This window comes from Juglans regia, chromosome 9 (assembly GCF_001411555.2).
Source record: "Juglans regia cultivar Chandler chromosome 9, Walnut 2.0, whole genome shotgun sequence".
In the NCBI taxonomy this organism is placed as follows: Eukaryota; Viridiplantae; Streptophyta; class Magnoliopsida; order Fagales; family Juglandaceae; genus Juglans; species Juglans regia.
In genome coordinates this window covers 18,434,700-18,442,380 of record NC_049909.1, presented here as the reverse complement: position 1 = coordinate 18,442,380, position 7,681 = coordinate 18,434,700, and positions in this window count along the sequence as shown.

The following is a 7,681-nucleotide window of genomic DNA, read 5'->3' as shown; positions in this document are numbered from 1 at the left end:
GCAACATCATTTTGGTAACAATTTTTTTTTAATATATGTGTATGTATATATATATATATATATATCTATATATATGTTTTGGGCTGGACTTAATCCCAGCCTGAGGTGCGGATGGGGGTAGGTTTAGGCCTAGCTTGCCCCTACCCCTGCATTGTGTGAGTGGGATTGCCCACGCCACCCATGCGGGGTTGGGGTGGTGGACACAAGGCGATGCTCCACTGACCACCCCTACTGGAGTAGATTTCTTGGTGCTTACGTTTGATGTGAATTAACGTAATATTTTCTATATAGAGTTGTGTATTTTTGTGTACCAGTAGATTCGCTGATTTCTTACAAAAACAACGTGCCCAATGCTCAGATATTTCTTTATAAATTCTATGTTTAATCAAAGAGTCTTGCTACTCTACCACCTTAAATGTACCTTTGGAGTTGCTTTATTGATGTGACACTATTATTTGGTTCCACATGACTTATTTAAAAATTTAAAAAATAGAAAAAAAATTATATATATATATATATATCTAAAAGAAAATAGAGTTTGAAAACACCAAAAAAATGATTTTCTATCCTTTTTATGTTTATTTTTAATTTTTTTAATAAGTTATGTGACACCACATTCTAGCCGTGACACGTCATCGGGACAACTCTAACGATATACTTCACTCTGTATAGTAGCATTTCTCTTAATCAAATATTGCAAGAATTGCAAGATGTTAAATTATCTCAAATAGTAAAAAAATGTGAGTATCTTGAGATTGAGTAACGCTACCATGCCCCCTAATTTATATCACTTATTTTGTCCCATTAAAGTGATACCACAATGTGCTGCCATATGACTTAAAAAAAAATAAAAATAAAAACACAAACAGGTAGATATAATCTTAAGTTTTAGTCTTCATATTTTTATATTTTCGAATGATTGTTTTGAATATAAATTTTTTTAATAAGACATGTTGCACTACATCTTGGTGTCACATCAAGAGCAAGGCGAGTGATATAACTTATGGGCTATAGTAGCATTACTTATTGAGATTATACAATATTTACAACAAATATTATTTTCATCTTAAATTTTATCAATAGTTATTCACATAAGTTGATAAGTTTAAAGTATTTTTTTTTTTTTTGTAAATGATTGCTCAAATTTTAATCTGTATTGAAAGTAATATGAGGTACAAATCTTAGAAGTACAAGTTTCGCAAAGATCCTTTGTAGAAAATATGGTTCCACCAATAAAAAAAAATTTCTTAATTTATTTTTATTATAAATCCATTTTTTACAAAAGGCCTGCACAAAATTTATATGCTCGAAACTTTTTAAACCATTATTCTAAAAAAAATATCCAATATTATAAATGAGAAAATCTATATATATTGTTATGAGAAATGATATTTGTAATTTGAGTTTTGTTACTTATTATCCTCATATACTATATTTATTTTTATTTTTTTAATTTTGTTATTTTATTATTCTTAAACTAATTGATTTCTTCTACTCAGCATCCATACACTGTGTGAGGATAATGAGTATAATTTTTCTTGTACTTTTAGGGTGTGCAAGCACCGTTTCAAAGTAGGTAAATATGAGACCCACATTAAAAAATTACTTTTTAAATAGTGGACTCTATTTTTTTCTAAGAAAGTATACAGTATTTATATACCCTAAAATTGTATATAACATTCATGGTTTATATATACAATTTTCACACAACTCTTTAAGAAAGTGTGGTTATATTTTTAACTCAAATATATCAAGATCATAAGACTTTTAATACTAGATATAAGTATTAAAAGATATTAGTTTAGGGTGTGTAACTTCATGCAATTTCTTAAAAAAAAAAAAAGTAGAACTCACTATAAAAAAATATATGTTTTCATGTGAGTTATATATTTTTTTTCAAATAGTCTATACAGGGCTTGCAAGTCCGAATTAGGTTGAGTTTGGATGTTGAAGTGAGTTGAGTTGAGTTGAGTTGAGATGATAAAATATTGTTAGAATATTATTTTTTAATATTATTATTATTTTGGAATTTGAAAAAATTGAATTGTTTATTATATTTTGTGTTGGAATTTGAAAAAGTTATAATGATGAGTTGAGATAGGTTGATGATCCAAACGAAACCTAAGTCTGTATGACTTTGTTTTTTTTAAGAAATGATTTTTATTAAGTAATATCATAAAATATGCTCCGTCTATATTTTCAATGGGTGCTACAACTCAGCCCGAATATTTTGCCCTCTAAAACTTATGACTAGTTCAAATTAGTTTTTTGTGTTTTTTATTTTATAAATGTTAAACAAAATATACAAATATTTTAGTGATAACATTTTTAATAATTTAGAAAGATAAATTATACTCATCATCTCTACACACCACATTTATTTTTATTTTTTTCTCTTACTAAATATATAGTGGATGGATGATAAGTAGAATAATTCAATTAGTTTAAGAAGAATAAAAAAAAATAAGTATTATGTGTGGAAATGATAAGTAGCAAAATTCATTTAGAAAAAAATTCAAATACACTAATAATAACTTTGAGATGACAAAATGAGCGGATAACTAACATTATTCATTCTTGTCGAGAAAGAAAAAAAAAAGAACTAACATTATTCATTTAATACACTAATAATAACTTTGAGAGGACAAAATGAGGGGATAATTAACATTATTCATTCTTGCCGAAAAAAATAAAAAAAGAACTAACATTATTCATTTTCAAAATAAATAATAAAAAAACGTATCGTCACTTAAAGACATGAAATATGGTAAAGCAAACACAATAAAGTCTAAATTAATTAAAGTCCTTTCCTTATCAGGCAAGGACTAGGTCATTTCCTTCTGTAAAGGGTATGGTGGTGGGTAGGAGTTTTCTTTGAACTTTCAGTATAATTTCTAATCAGTCGAAGCTACAAACATGGCAGATGAATTAGCAAGGCTTTTAGAAGGATTCAAACTAACTAAAACAGAGAAAGAGGTGGTTGATTTAACAGAAGAGGAAACAAAAAGAGCTAATCTAAAGTCCAAGAGATGTCTTCTTCTATTTGTGTTGATGGAAAAAAAGCTAAACAAGGAAGCTTTTCAAACAACCATGACAAAGATATGGAACCCTAAGGGTTATCTGAGCTTCGATGCAATAAAGCATCATAGATTTTTAGTAGAATTTCATAAACCAGTGGACATGGAAAAAGTAATCAATGGAAGACCATGGACTTTTGACAAATACCTAGTATGTATACAACCTTTTGACGGCCGTAATCCTCAGAGTGAGGTAAGTTTTTCACATGAACCCTTCTGGATTCAACTTCATGATTTGCCCTTAATAGCGATGACATATGAATAGGGGAAAGAATAGGGTCTTCAATAGGGGAGGTCTTAACAGTAGATGTGAATGAGGATGGGGTAGGGTTGGGAAAATGTCTCAGGATCATAGTTAATTTGGATACTACCAAACCTTTACCTCGTGGGAAGTTAGTTAAAATAGAAGGGAAACATTTTGGATGGAGTTTAAATATGAAAGACTTCTTTTATTTTGCTTTCACTGTGCTGTAATTCAACATGTAAATAGGAGTTGTGTACTGGGAAGAAGTAGAACTAATTCAAGAAGTGAAGTTCAATCGCAGTATGGACAGTGGCTAAGGGCTACAGCTATCACAATGATGGGTAATGGGGACAAAATAATTGCAAGCAGGGGTAACAGAGGTCAGTATAAAGCTCAAGAAAGTGATGAGGAACAAAATAGTAGGGGCCTTCTCTATTATCATAATAACCAAATCCCTTAGAAGGAGGCAATCATGGACCCCTTTGAAAACTCTCAACAAGATTGTAATCAGTAAATTGAACTAAATGTGGATAAGGGTAAATAAAAAGTTCAGCTGGAGTGTAGCAGACATGTTGACCAACCTGTAGAACAAAAGAGAGTTTCATCAGCTGAGACAAACATCAGTAACAAAAATCAGTTGTTTATTGATAACATCAATCAAACCAATCAAACTCTCAATTTAGAAGGAGAAACCCAACTTGTTTACTTGAGACATCAATCATCAAATACAGTGGACTTATTACCAAAAAAATTGAGCTTGAAAAAAGGGGAAGAAATGGCAATCATCAAAATCTAGAAGAAATGGAGAGTGAAAAGACAGAAACAAGTGCTCAAAATGAAAGGAAAAGAGACAATGAAAATATTGATAAGGATGATGACCAAGGTGCAACCAAAACATTTAAAGAGGATCTCAATCCTGAAAGGAGAATAACTCAGGAACCTATGGTGGAGGCTGCTCAGCAGCCCCACCAGCAGTAATGAAGTGCCTTACTTGGAACTGTCGAGGGTTTGGGAACCCTCGAACAGTTAGAGAGCTTTACTTTATGGTAAAGCAAAAGAGCCCAAAAATCATTTTTCTCGTTGAAACAAAAAAGCACAAGGGAAATGATTGAAAGTATAAGGAACAAAATAGGTTTTGATAAAAGTTTTACATTGAATAATAAAGGAAATGGTGCAGGTTTGGCAATGATGTGGCATTCCACTGATGATATTGAGGTAGAATCTTACACTAAATCACATATCTCTCTTAGAATTTATGATTCTAATATTGGGAGGGTATGGACAGTAATAGGTTTTTATGGCAGCCTAGTAACAATAGAAAGATAAGGGAGTTGGCAGTTATTAAGGCTTTAAAACCTATGGATAATAGACCATGGTTATGCATGAGAGATTTCAATGAAATACTGCATTAACATGAAAAACATGGGGGTATCACCAGACCTTTGGCTCAAATGGAAGGCTTTAGAAAAGCATTGCAAGACAGTGAGTTAAATGATATGGGGTTTAGTGGGAATAAATTTATCTGGTTTAACAACAGAGAATGAGGTGAATTCACAAAAAAGAGATTAGATAAAGTGCTTGCTAACATTGCATTTATAAACATTTTTCAAGACATTAATGTTATGACTCTAGCAGCATGAACCTCAAATCATAGCCCCATACTAACAAATTTGATCTCTCAGTCTTATCCACAAAGAAGAAGAAGCAGACTTTTCAGATATGAAATGAGTTGGAGCCTAAATGAGGATTGTAAGGGCATGGTAAATAGAGCTTTGAAAAGGAATAACAACACTAAGAATACAGTGACTGAAGTCATAAAAAATTTAGACAGATGCAAAAGTCAATTCATCAACTAGAACAGAAGACAAGAGAGGCTATACAAAGAATCAATTGAACATCAGCTTAACAAGGTGAAACAACTTCAAGAAAGAACACGAGCTTATCAAGAGGAAATCAAACAAGTGCAAAGGAATGTGAATATTAAACTGGAGCAGGAAGATCTAAAGTGGAAGCAAAGATCAAAACAAAAATGGCTCAGAGAAAGGGATCGAAACACCAAATTTTTTCATATGTATGCCAATCAAAGGAAGAATAACAACACCATACACATGATCAGTGATGAAGAGGGGAATTCCTATTCTACAACACAAGACATCAATCACATTATTCAGAAGTTCTTCATTAATTTGTACGTTACATCTCATCCAATGGGCCAGTCATAGTGTGTTGAAGACATGCCAACGATGATTATTGAGGAAATGAATACAATATTGACTTTAGAATTTGTGTACTCAAAGGTAAAAGAAATAGTATTTAGCATGAACCCTTTCAATTCTCCTGATCCTGATAGATATTCAGCAGGTTTCTTTCAACAACATTGGGAAACTATAGGAAAATATCTATGTGAAGCAGTAACAAAGGCTTTGAACAGAAATAGGTGGGATTATTCTATCAATAAGACTTTCATAGTCTTAATTCCTTAAAAAAAAAAAAAATCCCTCAAATGTCACAGAATATAGACCTATTAGTTTGTGTAATGTATTATACAAAATTATGGCCAAAGTTCTGTCAAATAGGTTGAAGCAAATCCTACCTGACATCGTTTCTTCAAATTAGATAGCATTTGTTCTTGGGAGAATAATTACAGATAATACAGTACTTGCTTTCGAAGCTATGCATTCAATGCATTGCAAGATGAAAGGAAATACTGGGTTCATGGCACTCAAAATGGACATGAGCAAGGTCTATGATAGATTGTAGTGAAGTTTTCTAGAGACAATAATGGTAAAGATGGGGTTCAATAGAAGATTGATAGAATTGGTTCTTAAATGTGTTACCACTGTCACATACTCTTTACTGGTGAATGGCTTTCCTCAACCAGAATTTGCTCCTACTAGAGGAATTAGATAGGGAGACCCAATGTCACCCTATCTATTTATAATATGTTATGAAGCTCTAATTCAAATGCTAAACAAGGCTGAATAGAAGAGGATGATTACTAGGTTACTAATTGGTAGGGATCAATTTCACTTAAACCATCCGTTTTTTGCAGATGACAATGTACTATTTTGCAAAGCCTCATCACTAGAATGGAGTAGGCTTAGTTACATCATAAGTCAGTATGAAAGAGCATCATGCCAAAGAATAAACAAAGACAAAACTGCTCTATGTTTCAGCAACAATACAAAGGCTTCCATAAGGGACATTGTCATAAGGGTTGCAAGGGTAAGAATTATAAACTCTTATGATAAATCTATAGGCCTTACAACTTTAATAGGCAGATCGAGAATCATTAGTTTTAAGGTAATACTAGACAAAGTATGAGGGAAATTGACAAATTGGAAGTGGAAGTTTTTATCTCAAGCAGGCAGAGAAATATTGATAAAATCAGTGATTCAAGCTATTCCAACATATTCAATGGAAGATTTTAAACTTCCTAAGGGATTTCTGAAATAATTAAACAGTTTAATGAGCAACTATTGGTGGGGGCAGGTAAATAAAGAGAGAAAGACAAGCTGGATGAGTTGGTCAAAAATGGGGAAGGCTAGAGAAATAAGGGGTCTCGGATTTAGAGAATTTGAAAAGTTTAATCAAGCTTTGTTAGCAAAACAAGTTTGGAGAATGATTAAAAATCCAGATTCCCTAGCAGTAAGTGTTCTAAAGGTAAAATACTACCCTCACTCAAATTTTTTCAATGCAAAACTAGGAAGCAACCCTTTCTATATTTGGAGAAGTTTGTTATCAGTAAGAGAAGTAATTCAAGAAGGGTCAAATTGGAGATTTAGAAATGGTAAATCTGTTAGAATTTGGACAGATTTATGGCTACCTCAACCTATATTGTACAAACCTCAATCTGGTTATAACTTGTTGGAAAATGGTGCAAGAGTGGAAGACCTCATCCAACAATAAACAAAAGAATGGAACATCTCTTTAATTCAATCAATCTTCAATAGTACAAAAGATGGCTTGATAACTAAAATCCATATTAGCAAGTATAATCAGGAAGACAGATTGATTTGGAGAAGTAATACTAGGGGAGAATTCACAGTGAAAAGTGCTTATCATTTACTAAGGAAACTAACTACAAGAAAGGAAACAAGGAAAGACTTCAAAAAGAGTTACCAACAAAGAGGAGTGGACCAGTTTCTGGAAGCTGCCAATACCTCCAGTCGCCAAGAACTTTCTTTGGAGAGCATGTTCGAATATACTGCCAACCAGGGTCAACTTGTGCCAGAAGAAGATCATTCAAGATTCAAGTTGTCCAATATGCCTCAAGGAACAAGAAACAACTTAACATGTACCATGGGAGTGTATTTCAGGAACTGATATACTGAGTCAAAGTTCAAGAAAAATTCAAAAA